We start from the raw sequence: 17,736 nt of genomic DNA on the forward strand, positions 1-17,736 counted from the left end.
GGACGGGAAGTGATCCAGAAACAGCAGGGAGAATCTTCACCTGTGGAAAGAGCTCTGGGATCTTTAAGTCTCACATGGATGTGAAGGGCGTGTGGTAGGTAGATTACTTGCTAGTCCATTTTACACAAGATATCGTGAGACTGAAAGAATCTTTATAGAATTTGAAACTGATGACATCAGACTGGGAAAATGAGATTTTTTAGCCCTGTAGGCTCTCTTCTGCCACATGACATGCCTTAACTATATTTGATTGAAGCTTGCTTTTGTGTGGCAGCAAGCACAGATACTTCTCGTTTCAGCTTAAGAGAAGGAAGATTTTTTTAATTGATTAAACTCTCTATTGGAATAATTTGTTAAAATTAACCTTGTTAGAGATATTTTAGAGATCTTGAACCTATTTCAACCTATTCAGACAGTGGCCAGTACATTTGGGGGGAAAAAAATTTCCTCAATGGCACTGAGAAATGCTTTTGGTAAAGGGAACCATGCCACCTTGTGGAAAGCTGAAGTAGTTGTCTTCCCCCGGAGTCTCAACTTCTGCCAAGATTGTAGCACTGCAAAAATGTCAGTTTTGGGAAAAGTGTGTCATGTAATTGACGTAACTCTTGTAAGAAAAGTTATTTATGCAGCAACACAGTTAAGAATTCAAAATCATCAATAAACAGCAAATGTTTCTCTATGCAGCATAGGCTTAAGGTGCAGTTCAGAGCTTCATATACTTGGCATCTTGGTGCAGGTTGTCTGCACAGGACCATAAAAGGGAAGGGGAAGTGGGAGAAAGGGGAGAATGATTACATCCAGCTTCTTGACTTCAGTAATTTATCTGGGTAGGAATCTCGTGAAGAGATGGCTCATTGCACTTGACAGGGATCCTAATTCTGCATGTGAAACATCCACAACTGGAAATGAGTTTTGAATTGGTACTTCCCAGGAGACAGATCATAACCTTCCTGCTTAATTTATAGAGCTACCTGCACTTTTCTGATTGAGTTTCAAGGGAGGTAAAAAAGGTGCTTTTAACAATCCTGGACTGTGAATTCTTCTGGGCTGTCACTTTTTACATTGTTGTAAAATATTATATCCATGTGTAAAAGTATAGAAAGATGCTAAATTATTTCCTTGCAGTCGTACAAAGAAACTGAATCTCCTGAGGAAGCCTGTCTCTGTCCCTAGGAATGAAAAATGAAAAGCTCGTGTGACTCAATTTCCCCCAAATCTTTTCAGAATCGTCCTGTTTGGCCTGACATTTGGGCTCGCCTTTATTCCCTCCTTTTAAATGTGGTTTTCTGCTAGGGCTTAATTTTGTCGTTCAGTGCTAAGCATGGATTTTTGAATTCCATGTCCTCATTAGTCTGTTCAGCAGAGCTTCAGTTTCCAGCCTTGCCAATTGAGAGTAGTTTCAGCTATATATCACTGTCTGAGAATGGGAAGAATGTATTTATACCTGTGGAAGTACTAAGTAGTTGCTCCGAAAGTCTGTTTTCTACTTTAGAAACCAGTAAATGCTCAGAATCTCAAAAGAAAGGAAGAGAAGGAGATTATTTCCAAGAGGGACAGAGGTAGAAGATACTGATACCAGGTATTTAAATTTGATGACTTACCTGTAGGTGAATGAAAATACAGATAGAGACATGGGAAGTGAGTTGGTGATGAACTATGAACCTGGGCATTAGGTATTAACCAGTTGAGCTTTTTGGAGTGATGCGAGGAATGTTTCTGATAAACTGGCTTGTCAGACCACTTTCTGCTGTCATGTAAGTGGCCTGTAAATAGCGCTATAGAAATAATTTTACAAAATACTGTGTGCCCCCTCAAGAATTAATATCCATATCTCTGCTGCTTTTCTTGCTATGGAGGCAGGTATGCGTGTTTTGGAGACATCCTACGTTTGCTTGTTTCTGGTTTTCTCCAGCAGCAAATATCCTGGTTCTGCACAGGACCATTAGCAAGTAATCAGTGTGTCTTCCTCATAATGGAGATGAGTCTGATGCCAGTGAAGACTTAACCAAAGAGGAGGAGTTTTTGTCATGTCCAGTAATTCCAATAAAGGATCGTCTTTCCACGCTGAAGTCCATAATTCTCTCTCACAGTTAGAGTAGCTTCTATAAAATTATTGGTGCAAACAGGGAGTATTCAGCATTTTCCAGCAGATTCACAGTCCACCTCATACTGCATGTAATTTTCTCATGAACACATGAAACACTACAAAAAGCCTCAGATCAATTCATTTCAATTAGTAGACTCAGTTAATGGACTTAATTCAATTAAGGCTGAGGAGTTTATTTCATCTTAAGTCTCCTTAGAAAAGAAGATTAGATCTAGAAGGAAAATTAGGCATCTTCAACAGTTTTTCTTCCCAAATGGTACTTGTGCTTGGTTTTATTGAATAGGAATTTGTTTCTTTCAAAAGCAATCCTTGGTTTTCATTCCCCAGGAAATAGGACCTGTTACAAGGTAGATGACTAGAAGAAATTGTGAACCCATTCCTTTAACCTTATAAGTGAGCCATGTATTAATTTCAAGTTTCTTCTTACGTTTTTTTTTATTCTTATGCTATGTTTAGCCATCTTCTAGCGCATTTATAGCAGGCAATTATGTCTCTTCTTCAGCTTAGTTTTACTAGAGTAAACAAGCCAAGTGCTTTTAATTATTCACAATGAGGCTAGGACAGTTGCCATCTTCTTAAGTCCTTGTTTCCCTGACTGTTGTAGCAGCTCTGTGTTTTCTGTCTTTTATTTTTAACAATGGGCCATCAGATCTGTTACCTTGGGTGGAGTTTCTCCAGGGTCTTGTAGGGTAGCTTTAGTATGTCCATATTCTCTATTGGAAAGTTCTTGATGCATAATTTGATTTACTTTTTCGACTCCCGAGTCGGTAATCATTTAAGTTGCAACTTAAGACATGATTATAACCAGTATTTATAAGAGTGAGCAGAAGTAAAGTTCTGGTCTTCATCTTAATGATTCGAATAGCACGTTGGTCGGGGGGGGGGGGTGTTGGTTATTTTCTTTCATTTTTTCAAAGAATCTGCTTGCCAGTAGCTGAAAGTTTCTTGTGAACAGCAGAATTTTGTATTTTGGGGAGTAGCATAAGCAGTCTGTACATAGTTCTTTTAACACTAAGCTACTCCTAATAGAAAACTAAGTGTGTCTTTGGAAATACTGATTTTTGCATTGATGAGACGGTGTTGGAGGTGCAAGAAAGATTCTGAGGGGCGACCTCATCGCTCTCTACAGCTACCTGAAAGGAGGTTGTAGTGAGGTGGGTGTTGGTCTCTTCTCCCAAGTTACTAGCGATAGGACGAGAGGAAATGGCCTCAAGTTGTGCCAGGGGAGGTTTAGATTGGATATTAGGAACAATTTCATCACTGAAAGAGTGGTGAGGTGTTTGGACAGGCTGCCCAGAGAGATGCAGAGAGATGGTGGAGTCACCATCCCTGGAGGTGTTGAAAAAATGTGTAGATGTGGCACTTCAGGGCATGGTTTAGGAGACATGGTAGTGTTGGGCTGATGGTTGGACTTGATGACCCTGGAGGTCTTTTCCAACCATAATGATTCTATGATTCTATGTTTTAAGAAGTTTCCAAATGGATGTGCTGGAATATTTTTTTGGATGAATTTAATAATTCTTAAAAATAATTCAAAACCTCCTACCAAACTGATCCACGTAAAATGATGGTCTAGTGATTTGGGGAAAATATGGCTTGCTTTTTAGTGTTGTTTTCATACTGCCAGAAACATGTTTATTTTCTCTGGCAAGCCAAACGTAACATTTCCTAAGGAGAGCAAAAACAATGGTCTGTGGTGGGTTATGAAAGACACCTTGGCTTACATCAGAAGAGGAGGTGCCTGGGGTGGCTGTGTGCTCCAGGGAGCTGTAAGTGCACCCACTCTTTCATCTCAGGTCTTTAGTCACTGTCATTTAGTGTGTGTAAATGAGGGGAAACCCTGAAGAAATGGTAAAGTGACCTGAGGTTGCTTGCTTATGGAGAGACTTGAGGAATAACAAGGAACCAACTTTCCTGTGAGATACCAATGTTGTGTCAAGCACCCAAAGTATCAGTGGTACTTTCTGTTTCAGAGCCTGTGGTCTTATGAGTACAATACAGTCTTTACAAAATGTGAATTCATATAATGTGTTAGGCTGCTTCATATCTTCTTTTTATTTTAAAAAGAGAATCTGACTAGGTTATAGTAGTCTTCATAATATATGATTAGCAACAGAAGGCTAGATCAAGGCATCAATTTTTAAGCAGTAATCTTAAAGTTTTCACAAAGCATAGGAAAGCAGTTTATGCTCAGGGCTCATGGGTCTTCCTTAAATGATGTTCTCTAGTATTTCAAATCAAAAGAACTATACAGCAAGAGTTACATAGTTTTAAAGAAATTGGTATTGGCTTGTTTTAGGCTTTTGGGGGAAGAAGGATAATCTAGGAATAAAAAAGTTTTTTTAAAAAAAACAAACCCAACATAAACCAAAAATAAATATTGTGGTAGGGTTTGGGGTTAGGGTTTTTTCTTTGTTTCTTTCAAACACAAGAAGTGTTTCTTTCCCCTCTCACCATCTGGGTAGTCATTTTAGTAGCTTCCAGAACTATGAGTCAAAACAGATCTTCTGTTTGAAACATCCAGTGAATAATCAAAAAGAGGTCAGCCTTGACAATTGCTGTAGTACAGCAGAAGTTAATCCATCTTTCCATCCTTGCAGCTTCTCGGTAGCAATGGTGAGGGATGGGGATGGCGGTTTCTAAACTGGTTGGTTGGTTCTGAATCTGACTGTCTGCCATTAGCAGCATTAAGGCACCCTCCCAGCTGTGGAGATGCTGAGGGTGCTCAAAAACATTCTGCTTTGAAAGAAGTGTTAGAAATAGCAGACTAAAGCACAAAATACATCTCCTCAATGTTTTTTTAATAATGTCTTTTTTGTACATTGGAACTTCTGGAGAGTGTGTTTGCTCATTCGTTGTTGAATGTCGTTGGTACTTATTACTGTTGACATCTGTCGTGCCATTAGGTGATGTTATCAGTGATCGTGTCATGATGTGAGGTACATCATAATACAGATTTCCATCCAGAGGGTATTTGCTTCCACCTTGTCCCTGAATAGAGTCTTGTGAAGATTAGTCCAGGGCAGAGGAAGACGTGTTTTCCCAAACTTAAGCAATTTACTTTTTTAATGGTGTACAGAATTACAATCCTGCAAAATGTTACATGTCTTTCACCCTTAGAAATCCCACATATCTCTGGGATCTAATTAGATGCGAACCTTGTGTTCAGGATCAGGAAGCGGGTGACTGAACAGTAGGAGAGATGTAGAGGGAGAGATTTTACTTGTAGTATTCCTTAGAAAAATATATCACAAAGCCATTCCTCATGTGAAGGAGAATGGAAACTGCTTTAGAATTTACTGTTAATTTCCAGGTTTTTAATGTAATAATTGTCTTGAATTTGGGGGCATTATCACTATTTGCTTTATTAAGATATACTGTACGAAAGGTTTGCATTGGTCTTCCAGATGTCTACAGGATTGGGAAAAGAGAAGATAGAATATAAGAACACTTTTGTTTCAAATCAAATCAAAATATCTTCTTGGCCCGTAAAGTTCCAGTATTGACAGTGTCTTTGCCGCAGGTCTGTTGACCAGGAATCGTTGTTGGAGTAGTAAGAACATAGACACCAGTTATGTTACAGGAGGATAAATGATGCAGATAGGAGCTGTGTGGGTCACGATTTTCCCCTGAAGCAATTACTTCCTCGCGAGTGCCATGGGTGGCCAGGTTGCGTGGGCATTTTAGGTGCACGCCCGTGATGGCTCTCCCCATGGGTAGGTAGCTTCCCTGGCCGCTAGCTGGGCGAGGCAGTGGTGGAACCAGCATGCCCTGCCTCTGAAATCGCAACTGTGGGGCACCAAATGCGCTGCCATGGGCTCCAAGTAACAGGAAACCATTTCCAAAGTGAAACAGTGCTGTTAAAGTTGCAGCTACTCTACCAGAAAGAGCTGGCCATGTTAGAGAAAGCATGGATATACCTGATTCTTTTTTTTTTTTTTTAATGATGATGTTTCTTCCATGGGTGGGTGTTTGAGTTTTCTGTTGCTTCACTAGGTCAAAGTGCCAGTGTCATCTTCAGAACCATTTCTTAGAGATGCACGGTGCAGTTTTTCTTGGCTGGGGTCTGTGTACAGCATCTTGCTGTATACAACCATTTAATACCCATGGCTGTTGTGCAGAAAAACCTAGCTGCTGCAAGAGATTTTTTTTCTTGGAAGAGGCTGCACTTCCTAATGTTTCTTGTTTTTAATCACAATTTATTCACTGTTTTGTGGTGCAGCACAGTAAACTTTCTGGGCCAGCAGTACTTTGTGTATGATTGATGAAGGAGCCCTCAGAAGAGGACAGAAACTGCCTGTTCATGTACCACGGGCAGAAAGCTCCTGTTGCCATTCTGCAGACGGATGGATTTGGTGCACAGGGAGCTCCCAGTTTGGCTCAGCCCCTGTTGATACTGCTGGCAGACCTCCCCATCAGCTTGCCAGCATCTTTGCTAATATACTGCAGAGGTAATCACAGCTTGCAGCCCTTCATACTCCCCACTGGAGACCAACCATTTCACCTCTAAAACAATACATAGCCTCTGTCAGCTCCAGCTTTAGAATGGCCTGTTGATTGGGAACTGCGTCTTCAATGTCTGTTCCTCATTGTGCTGCTACAAAATGAACCGATCAGATGATATTTTTGTCTTTCCCTTCAATTATTTACATTAGCTTGCTGGCTTAGGGCAGCTCAGGGAGTTAGTCTGCAATGTCACAAAGTTTACCTTTCTATTGCATAGCTTTTTTTATGAAAAAAGTGCAGTGTGTATTTTTTGTGTGTGTATAAAATATGTATAACATATATATTGAATATACACAGTTTGAAAACAGTGTGGTACAACCTTGGTGGGTTATTTGTCCATTGTGGACCTGCTGAAAAATACATTTATGAAAGAAGTCAATTTAAAAATCAATTAAAATGGAACACTGTGAATGACAGAGCAATGTTTAGATAGCTCTAGCCAGCATGTGAATTTATTTTTGTATTAGTTCTAACTCTAAATTTCACTTCAAAAAAAGCAGAGGTCTTCCTTGACAAAATTTCCTGCATTTCATCAAAGAGAAAAGGGAGTAGGAGGTAAATATTTATCTCTTAAGAGATTTAAAAACATGAGATAAGCAGTACATTGCAATGCCATGTTGCTCCTTACATGGGTATGTGTTATTCCATATGCTTGAAGATGATCGCTCTGCGGTGCTGCAGGGAGGCAGCGTGACAGTAAGGGGCTCCTCAAACGTGGGAAGCCTGCCAGGGCTCAAGATTTCTGGACTTTGGATTCATGTTCATATGAGGTTTTTTTCAAAGAGCGAGAATCAATCAAAAGTGATTTAACTGCATTGACTTTGGATCCTGTTGTAAACATAATTTCTGCAGAAAACAAATAACTTTTAACAATGTTGCTTCTAAAGAGATGTGAAATACTGACTCTAGTGAAGATGGAATGTTTTCCTCTATTGATTCAGGCAGGTTGACAGTTCACCTAAAGGTGTTTTTTTTTTTAATACCAGATGTCATGCATATTACCTTTGAAATTATGCACCACAGTACTGAATAAAGTGCTGCTGGCTACACTGGAACCACTTAAATCTATCAGCCTGCAGAAGAGCCCTCATCAGAAAAATACATTTAAGGTTAAAGATAACAAGTGCAGAGCATTAGGTTTTAAAAAATGTATGCACGCATTCTTTCATGCCCTGCAAAATCCTGTGTCTTTCCTGAAAAAGTATATGTGTATTTGTTGTAGTATATGTGTGTCTGTTGGAGTCATTTTTGTGTGTTGCAGAATACTGAAACCTACCTAACAGTTTGGTTACTCTGCAAGATAGACCCTAATTTGAGCATCATTACAACAATCCTCCTTTATCAGTTTCCGGTGAAAAATATGACTGTCGTCTTCACTGAGGAAGCATGTTTTTTATTTCACTGTATTAAAGTGAAACCCAAAAATATCCAAATAGCTCAAAGCAAAGTCCATAAACCCATCCCTTTAGAAGTGTCAAGTCAAGGTATCTGCAAAGCCTATTCTTTACTGAGAATACTGGAGAAAAGAATAAGGTGATTTTAATTTCTTCAGAACTACATACAGCAAAAGGTTATTAGTAGAGAATAATAATGTCCGTTCCAGTTTTGCTCAACTGACTAGATTTTTTTGCTTGATTCAGAAATATAGTAATGAATAAGGAATCAGGATTAAAAAAATCATGAACCAGTGCGCTGGTCCTGTAACATTTTCTTGCCTGATAGAGCAGATCTGACCTCTGGTTGTAGCCAGCAGGATCCACTGAGACAGAAGTATTAAACAAGAGAGGGACTTTTGTCATCCTATGCATTGGAGTCTGCAAGTCTGGAAAAAATGAGACTGTAGTGTCTTGGAGAATGAGTAAGGGACTGTGAATGCAGAAAGTTCAGTATTGACCTGCTCTAGAGAAGTAATTTATGAAAAAGGTTATTTTATAGTAATTGTAAAGCCCTCATATTTTATTTCACAGAAGTTTAGTTTATAATCATCTGTTTGAAATAGCAATTATTAGTGGATTTCTGAATTCTGTTGTGACCTGAATATCTGTGTTCTTATTTTTTGTATGGTATGTGCATTTTCAGTATTCAAATGATACAACATGAACTGCAACAGAAGGCTGGAAATCTTGAAAAATCTTATTAGTATGTTTCTGAGTCTGCATTTTGAATTCTTGTAATTAAGAGTTTTTATGTGACAACTCTCAGTATTTTTCTGAGAAAATGGATGCGTTGCAGTCTATTCACGTCAATTAAATGAAGGTGTTTGCTCGTTCATTAATTGCATAAGATCTCTTTATTCTTTTGTTACTCAGTTTAGCTTTGATTATCTCCAGTATTTTCATTTGGAATCAATGCAAGCTTTCTTCATGTGTAGCCAGCAGATATACTGGAATATATTTATTTCTCAGAATATTTTAATTTTTAATTTTAATTATTTGATTTTCCAAAGCATAAAATTATATAGTTTGTTTTATTGTTAAACTATTAAATAAAATGTAAGTGGAATTTCCAAGATCGTGTTGACTGCATAAGAAATAGTTAATTATGTGACCTACATGCTGTGTCTCACGCACAAACCTGCTCAGTGGCCTGTGATAAAAGGCCTTATTAAATACTGTAATGATTTACGTGTGTCTGCAGACAGATACAACCTTTAAAAAGGAAAAACATAAAAGGGAAACAAAGGGAAATCCAAGTCCTTTAGGCACAGAAGTAGAGGAGAAATTAGTAGCACAGCTTTAGATCAAGGCAAACAAGCTCTAATGTAGACGTTCAGAGTGGCTACCAACAGCTGTGTGATCTGAAAAACAATTTGTAATGTTCATTAGTTTGTTGTTCTCAAACTGATGTTCTAATTCAATTTTTCCCCTGTAATGGGATCTTTCTACCATGCCCTTATGATCCATCCAGTTTCCAATACCACACTGCCATCAGTCTTGTGTAATTGATATCTTGTCCTCTGTCTGGTAGGGAATCGTTATCTGTTTTTGTGTTCTTGATTTTTTTTTTTAATTTTCTTTAAAGGTACATGCTTAGCATGGCATGAGGCAACAGCTCAAGTGTGGCATTTTACTTACATGCAGAGATTTGTCATGGTTCTGCGTTTCTTGTCAAAGCTCCTTATGGAGTTCTTCCTGCAAAAGCTGCTGTACAGCAGAACCCTACCCTGTGGTGAAGGGTTTGCAATGCCAAAGAGCAGAAGTGCTTTCCTTCATTCCTTCAAACCTAAAGCTCCCCAGCTTTAGGCAATGTTTTAGATCAGAACTGCACTATGAGGGAGGCTTACAGCCTCTTACAGGGTTTGGATTACAGCATTTATGAGTTCGTTCTTTGACTACAGATCATTAACCTGGCAACATTAATTGGATTTGCAGCCATGCAAACATGTGTTCCCCAGAACTGTAAAACTGAGCAATGATACCTGTGTTTCATTTCTGTTCACCTGTCTTTTCATGGGGCAGTGTGTGATAAGGTGGCCTTTTTTCCCCTGTAGCCTTTTTTCCCCCCTGTGTATTTTGTTTGCACAACATCCTGTGTAGCCTAGCAGGAACTGTGAAGTCTCCAGTCAAGACAAAATTACAGGGTTGTTGACATAGTGTGGTTTAAACATTTTTTTCATTCACCTATGTCAGACACACAGTGTCCATGGTAGTATCTTTGATCCTTCCCCATCCCAAACAACAATACCCAAATGATCCAAAGAGAGGATACAATTTCTAAAACTGTCTTTCATCCTGCTGTATTTATCAGCTTTTTTTAGTTTTCTTCAAACCTGTTTTTCTTTGCCATCTCTTGGAAGGAGTCTGGGAACAGTTGATTCAAGCAGGTAGGAAAAGCATGTTTCAATTATCTTTATTCAGAGATGGTTATTTAAATCATCCTTTTTAGAGTTTTGATTTTAAGATAAAGCAGAGGGTCTGACCAAGCACAAAAAACCCTAAGATTTTATTTCGTAAGTTAATACTAATAATGTATAACATGGTACAGTGGTTACTTGTTTACTGTCCAAGGGAGAAGAGAAATGAGGGACTACTGTAAGCCAAAAGTTGGCACCTGGATTACTTCGAAATTATGATTTGCCAATAATTACGATTTGCCAGTAATTATATGTGAGCCTCAAGTAGAGGTAATTACCCAACTGGCATTACCAGGAATGTCTGCTTTACTGAGTTCATCGATTCTTGTTCAAGGAGAGCTACACTCAGTGGTTTTCAGCTTGGATTGTTTTGACTGCAGATACTTGTTGCAGGAGAAAAGAAGGCACATTAGCAAAGCTCTTTCAGGTCAAAGGAAGCTCGTGGCTAGTAAGTACTGTTCGTGGGAGCTGGGGAACCACGATGCGGGATTAGTGTGCTACGTAACTAAGCAATTCTGCTGTCATGGCTAGCTCAGCTAGCCCTGGTTTTAGAATGAGATCATACCTGATTGGAGACACTAGGTGGTTTGTTTCTGCTGTGTTTTGTGGTTTGTTTTAAAGAGTACCCCTGAGTCAAATAATTAAGGGGCGGGGGGACCCCCACCAACATTAAACCATTTATAAGACAGATCTACAGTTACTGGCAATACACAGAGAGAGGGGGATGCAGGCATGTGTGCACATGCTTCAACTGTCCGTTGTCCGTCCGTCCCCCCCAGGCGTGTGTACATCTGTTACACTGTTGATAAATGAGAGGTAGTATGTGTCGCGTTATCCTGAGTCCTCGTATTTTCTAGTGCTGAAATCTGCATAAAGGTCTGCCATCACTTGTGAGTCATGCCAGCATGTGTATTCAGTTAGAGCCAACCAAGAAGTAGGAGATTTTTGGTCTTCAAGTGTATTTTGAGCAAAAGAATGTTTCTTGTATGTGTATCCTCAGGTACATAGGCATTGTGTTGCTTTGTGGGTGGGGTGTTTAGTCTCTTTGGGATTTACTGAGAGTTTTTTTTGTTTGTACTAAGTCTCTGGGAAACCAGTTTGTTTTGATGAAGCTGTTCTGAAGCATTTTATTTGGGTTATGGTAAGGGCATCTTCTAAAGCACACAAACAAAAACTTGCCAGGTGCCAGAAGTCAACTGGGTTTCTCAATTCTACCTGGCCTGGAAGCATGGATTGGGACTAGAAGTGGGGAAGGAAGCCAAGCCCTTCACATGGAGGGGAACATGCGGGATGGACAAGTGTGTCCCATTCCGCTTGCTCTACTGTCATGACAGTGTGCTGGGAAGGGAAAAATATACAGTGGATGCCACCACTGGAGAATTTTAAACATAGTATAAAAATGTCCAGGAAAGAAATACCAAAACAGCTCACCATCTTTACTGTTAAGAGATTTACCTGCTGTCAACTTGAACTGATTGTCTTTCACCAGTTTTTGCCTTCTTAAGATATACCCCATTCAGTGCAGGGACTATATTTATGTTTGGAAGTCAGCTAACAAATTGCAGGTGTGGTTGAGATACAAAGAATAATGAGGAAACAACATGCTTAGTGTATATGGTTCGTTCTTCACCTCTCTTAAGATCACAGAATCACAGAATGGTAGGGGTTGGAAGGGACCTCTGCAGATCATCTTGTCCAACCCCCCTGCTTGAGCAGAGACACCTAGAGCAGGGGGCACAGGAACACGTCCAGGTGGGTTTTGAATGTCTCCAGGGAAGGAGAATCCACACCCTCCCTGGGCAGCCTGTGCCACTGCTCTGTCACCCTCACAGGACAGGTTTTTCCTCATATTGAGGTGGAACTTCCTGTGTTCCAACTTGTGCCCATTGCCCCTTGTCCTGTCATTGGGCACCACTGAAGAGAGCCAGTCCCATCATCCTGACACCCACCCTTTACGTATTTATAGGTATTGATGAGATCCCCTCCTGAGTCTTCTCTTCTGCAGGCTGAACAAACCCAGGTCTCTCAGCCTTTCCTCATACGGGAGATGCTCCAGTCCCCTGATCATCTTGGTAGCTCTGCGCTGGACTTGCTCAAGCAGTTTGGTGTCCTCCTTAAACTGTGGGGCCCAAAACTGGATACAGTACTCCAAACGTGGTCTCACTAGGGCAGAGTAGAGGAGGAGGATAACCTCTCTTCAGCCTGCTGGCCACACTCCTTTTAATGCACCCCAGGATACCGTTGGCCGCCTTGGCCACAAGGGCACATTGCTGGCTCATGGTCAACTTGTTGTCCACCAGCACTCCCAGGTCCTTCTCAGCAGAGCTGCTTTGCAGTAGTTCAGCCCCCAGCATGTACTGGTGCATGGGGTTGTTCCTCCCCAGGTGCAGGACCTTGCACTTGCTCTTGTTGAATTTCATCAGGTTCCCCTCGGCCCAGCTCTCCAGCCTGTCCAGGTCTCACTGGATGGCAGCACAGCCTTCTGGTGTACCAGCCACTCCTCCCAGCTCGGTATCATCAGTGAACCTTCTGAGGTTACACTCTATCCCATCATCCAGGTCATGGACAAATATGTTGAACAGGACTAGACCCAGCACAGACTAGTGGTGGGGAACACCACTGGTGACAGGCCTCCATCCAGACTCTGCCCCATTGATCACGACCCTTTGAGTTCTGTTGTTGAGCCACTTGTCTGTCCACCTCACTGTCCACTCATCCAACCCACACCTCCTTAGCTTGCCTGTGAGGATGCTATGGGAGACAGTGTCAATGCCTTACTGAGGTCAAGGTGGACAACATCCGCTGCTCTCCCTTTGTTGACCCAGCCAGTCACACCATAATAGAAGGCTATCAGGTTGGTCAAGCATGATCTTCCCTTGGTGAATCCATGTTGACTGTTTCTGATAACCTTCTTGTCCTCTACATGCCTGGAGATGACCTCCAGGATGAACTGCTCCATGACCTTTCTGGGGGTGGAGGTGAGGCTGACTGGCCTATAGTTCCCCAGGTCCTCCTTCTTGCCCCTTTTGAAGACTGGAGTGACATTTGCTTTCCTCCAGTCCTCGGGCACCTCTCCTGTCCCTGTCCTCTATGACCTTTCAAAGATGATGGAGAGTGTCTCAGCAGGAACATCTGCCAGCTCCCTCAGCACTCACAGGTGCATCCCATTGAGGCCCATGGATTTGCAAGGATCCAGTTTGCCTGGGTGATCTCTGACCCAATCCTTCTCAACCTATGGTAATTCTTCCTTTCTCCAGATTTTTTCTCTCCCTTCTGGGGGCTGAGATGCCTCAGGGCCAGCCTGAGCAGTAAAGACTGAGGCAAAGGCAGCATTCAGTAACTCCACCTTCTCTGCATCCTGCATTGCCAGGGCCCCTTCCTTGTTCAGCAGTGGGCCCACTGTATCCCCAGTCTTCCTTTTAATGCTGATGTATTTTAAGAAGCCCTTCTTGTTACCTTTGACATCCCTTGCCAGATTTAATTCCAAGTGGGCCTCAGCTTTCCTTGTCACATCTCTGTATGCTCTGACAACGTTCCTATATTCCTCCCAAGTGGCCAGTCCCTTTTTCCATGTACTGTGAACCTCCCTCTTCCATTTAAGTTTCTCTAGAAGCTCTTTGCTCATCCATGTGGGTCTCCTGGCTCCTCTGTCTGACTTCTTCCTCCTGGGGATGCACCGATCTTGAGCTCGGAGGAAGTGGTCCTTGAATACTGTGCAGCTCTCTTGGACCCTCTGCCTTCTAGAGCCCTAGCCCATGGGATTCCTCCTAGCAGGTCTTTGAAGAGAGGCCAAAGTTGGCCCTCTTGAAGTCCAAGGTTGTAGCCCTACTCGTAGCCTTGCTTCTACCTCGCAGTATCCTGAACTCGACCACCTCATGGTCACTGCAGCCAAGGCTACCCCCAACTCTCACATCCTCAACCAGCCCTTCCCTGTTTGTTAGGATAAGGTCGAGCAGCACATCTCGCCTCGTTGGCTCCTCCACCACTTGCATCAAAAAGTTGTTCTCGATGCTCTGCAGGAACCTTCCAGATCATGCATGGCTCACCGTGTTGCTTTTCCAGCAAACATCAGGGTGTCTGAGGTCCCCCATGAGGACCAGGGCCTGCAACTGTGAGGCTACTTCCAGCTGTCTGTAGAAGGTTTCATCAACTTCCTCTTCTTGATCAGGTGGCCTGTAGTAAACACCCACAACAGTGTCACCCATATTTGGCTGCCCCTTAATTTTTACCCACAAGCTCTCAACTTGTTCTCCTTCCAGTCCAAGGCAGAGCTCGATGCATTCCAGTTGCTCCCTCACATGAAATCAGCTCCCCCACCTCGCCTTGCTCGTCTGTCTTTCCTGAAAAGCCTGTAGCCATCCATGACTACATTCCAGTCATGCGAGCTATCCCACCATGTCTCTGTGATTGCAATGAGATCATGGCCCTGTGACCGCACACAGACCTCTAGTTCCTCCTGTTTATTCCCCACGCTCCTTGCATTGGTGTACAGGCATTTCAGAAAGGTGCTTGAGCACACAGGTTTCCCCAGGGGGGTGTACGAGGACCCACTACAGCCATGCAAACCCTTGAGGTGGTTGGTCTCCTGGTTGTCATCGCATGAGGCGGCCACGGCACCTTTATCACTGCTCAGGTTGTCCTGTCTTATTCCCCCATTGTGTATGATGGCATTAGCATTGCCAGTTCGTACCCCTCTCCCCGAGATGGTATAGAGAATGTTTCTCTCTCCTAGTACTCTGTTACTCAATTTGATATTGAAATACTTGTAAAAACCCCCTTTCTTCTGGCACAGTAAAAATCTGTATTTCAAAAGCTTGCAGAGATAAATATTTAATACCCCAGTGGGTATTACAGTAGTTTCAGCAAGATTCATGAGCGCATCTGATGTGCCAAAACCAATTCTGCAATCTTCAGATTAGGTGACCTTAATAATTGCTACAAAAATGGTTATTTTAGTATCTGGTGTAGCTCTGAAGTGAAGAGCACCCCTGAGTGGTGACCCCTCCTTTGTTTCCTCTTTCACCTTCTCCTTCATCTCCCTTTAAAATCTGAAAGCCAGCACTCTTGTGGGTTTCCAGCAGAGCTGGGTCAGGAAGCAGTAGTGTAGGAGAATTTGCATATTGGTTTCCTTGTTTTCAAAGCAAAAAAAAAAAAAAAAAATTAAAAAAAAATACAGCTGCAAAATATGCGGCAGCATGGGAGGCTTTAATTTTTCACCCTCTTTCACTGAAGGATTTCACACAACTTGCAGAATAGATTTGCTGCCTAATACCTTAGATGAGATGCATCATTAGTGGCTTGTTGGAGTAGGTGCGAGAGGTACAAGAGGCAGGCTCTCAGGCTGGGTTTTCTGCATGGCGAAGTAGGCTGGAGGAGTGCGTTGTGCAAGCTGAGAGAAGGCTGAAGGAGGAGGGAAGTTTTAAAGGGAAGGAAGGAAAAACTTGTTAATCTTTTTACCCTCTGGTGAATTTTATTCCTCCCTTGCCAAAGCTGATATATTATGCATATTTAAAATACCTTCATATTTGGGGGTCTTTTTTTGAGAACAGTGGTTCCCAAATGGCACACCAGTCATGGTGCGTGAGCTTGATCTACTCACTGACTTTACAGCGGTTTTTAGAAGTGGCAAAAGAATATTCAGTGTCAGCATCTGAACTGTGAGGCTGATTTATTTGCTGCATCTCAAGAAGAGGGATTAATGGGTAACTCCAGCATGGACCTGCTGTGTGCCTGTGTGGGCAGTGTCTTGTTGGAGGCAGCATGGCTCCCAGCGGTCACTGGTGCCGGCTTCCTTCCAGAAGCTCTCAGGACCCTTGCCTGCCTGCCTGAGAGCTGCAGGGTGCTGCTGACAGCAAAGCAAGCTCTGTGGCACAAGGCAACGCTGCTGGACAGTGAGTGTTGGTCTTCGCAAGGTCAAAATTGTGCCGAGTACCTAATGGAACTGGATTGACTGCAGCAATTGCAGGTCAGTTCACCAGAACACCATAGCACTTCAGGACAGCATAATGTTTTAGAAGAAATGTAAGAATAATACTGAAGCAAGCAAGGTACCAGGGACTGAGTACTAATTGGCAATTAGTACTTGATCCGTCTTAGTATGGGGAGGTTCAGGGTGAAAAAACAGAGATGTTACACAGCGGCAGATTTTCAGTTATTAATTGTAAATTGTCTCACTTCTACTTTTGGAATTTGCACCTGCTGAATCCTGCACCTCTGTAGGAGGCATCGTGTTAGCAAAGAGGATTTGGGTGTAAAAAGTGAGTGCAACTTCATGTCAGTGCTGATGTGGTATTTAATTGCTGACCCAAGCCAAGTGTTTCTTTGTATTATGCAGGGAAACTGGAGCTCAGAGTTGGGATGGCATTTGATTTGGCAGTGTTCAGTGGCAGTGTCTGTTGCCATGTTAAATACCTAGAAGATAGCAGCAATTTGGTATGGGGTCGTTAAGGAATTATTATTGCTGAACCTTTAGGGACCATCATAAATGTTTGGTGTGCCTATTGAGGAGTTATACTAGTAAGCCTGTTGTGCATCCATCGCTAGCAGTGCATTGCCATTTGAGAATGAAATATACCCATAATGTTCCCGGAGGAAATCTTGGTCTCATAGACAACCTCCCATTGGCTTAGTGTGAGGTCTGTATTTTACCCACTGTAAAGTCTGAGAGCAAATGTGCGGTGTTTTAAAAGAATTAAAGTTTTTTATTCCCTACTCCAGTAGATGCAGGGTAGAAATAGTGCCATTCAATTTCTCCCATTTTGTTTTGTTTGCAAAAAGTACCATATGTGCAAAGTAATGTTGCCTTGGCTTGTTCTGCCAACTGAGTGCTCTGGTTGGCTAAACATCCTTCTGCTAAAAAACTGTATAATTAGATTGTTTTATTTTAAAGGTCATTTTTAATTTCTTCTAGAAAAAAAAGCCTGCTTTCTTCTTATGGTATCTTATCTTTTTATTAGTGCTTTGAATTTGTTAGTTTTTGTTTGCTACCTTAGTTAAACTTACTGTAGATGTGATTGCTGTAATCCACAAAAAAAAAAAAAAAAAAAATTTTGTGGTTAAAAGCCAGACAGTGAGATATACCATGAGTGTGAATCTTGCAACAGACATAATCCAGTAGTATTTTCTTTCTTTTTCAATTAGAGCTCTAGATACTAGCTAAAATTTCAGTTCTACTGTATCTGTAGTTGTGCTTTTTCCTTTATTTCTCTGTGTTTGTGTGTCCTACTGTTTACTGCTCCCTTATTTGCTTCTTTGCATTAGCCAAAATACT

General features: G+C 41.8%; 1 protein-coding gene across 14 annotated transcripts in view; it reads left to right on the plus strand.

Moving 5' to 3' along the window:
• Positions 1 to 17,736, plus strand: part of APBB2 (amyloid beta precursor protein binding family B member 2) — a 199,697-nt gene that overhangs the window by 134,046 nt on the left and 47,915 nt on the right. The window lies entirely within an intron of this gene.

Source organism: Phalacrocorax aristotelis, chromosome 4, assembly GCF_949628215.1.
Source record: "Phalacrocorax aristotelis chromosome 4, bGulAri2.1, whole genome shotgun sequence".
In the NCBI taxonomy this organism is placed as follows: domain Eukaryota; kingdom Metazoa; phylum Chordata; class Aves; order Suliformes; family Phalacrocoracidae; genus Phalacrocorax; species Phalacrocorax aristotelis.